Source organism: Wasmannia auropunctata, unplaced genomic scaffold (genome assembly GCF_000956235.1).
Source record: "Wasmannia auropunctata unplaced genomic scaffold, wasmannia.A_1.0 LD336111.1, whole genome shotgun sequence".
Lineage (NCBI taxonomy): Eukaryota > Metazoa > Arthropoda > Insecta > Hymenoptera > Formicidae > Wasmannia > Wasmannia auropunctata.
The window spans coordinates 69,439-70,192 of NW_012026779.1; the positions used below are offsets into that span (position 1 = coordinate 69,439).

At 46.9% G+C, this 754-nt stretch overlaps 1 pseudogene; it reads right to left on the minus strand.

Moving 5' to 3' along the window:
• The window catches only part of LOC105450154, a 7,016-nt pseudogene that overhangs the window by 5,119 nt on the left and 1,143 nt on the right, over positions 1-754 (minus strand).

Genomic DNA, 754 nt, shown 5'->3' on the forward strand with positions numbered 1-754 from the left:
TGCCAGCCCGCTCAGAGATGTGTATAAGAGACAGTTTCTACCGCGACCAGATTCTCCGAAAAGACGCTACGACTGTGAAAATTTGGTTTCGCGATCATCGCCTCAGCATCAAATCTACCTTCCCATTTCGTTAAAAGCCGCACATCGACGTGATTGCGCACATTCTCCATGGTTTTGCCAAATACCGCGTTATTCATTAATTTGTACAAATTTTTTTCAAATTCATTCGTGGCTAATGTTCGAAATTTCGTATTTAGTTCGATATAATCACGAAGCCATGGAGATTGCGCGAATTGCAATACGCGATGAATCTTTGAGATACGGAGGCCGTGACGAGTACACTGTTGCAGAGTGCGATAATGTATGACGTAACGCTTCTTATCGTATACGGTTGCGAGGAGCTTGTCCTGCCGCTTGCCGGGCGGCTTATCGCGCGTCGGACAGAACGGTAGGTCAGTGTGCGCGTCGTGAAGATTTTGCGGATATTCCAAATCTACCTCTAGAATGTAGCCTATCGGGGAATCTAACGCAACATCATGTTACGACTCGTAACGGGAGGGACTCGTGTAGTTGGTTGAAGAATTGACGCACAGTTGTGTAGTTCAATATACTGGCTATATTGTATGAGTTACTTACAAATGACTCTCTGCGCGACTCGACAGCGTAACGCTATGCGTTGATGTTTACAGGTGAACTCTCCGCAGTGGTCCGCTGGACGGCGGGTTTTATCCAGTCTCAAGTGGGCCACTGCACT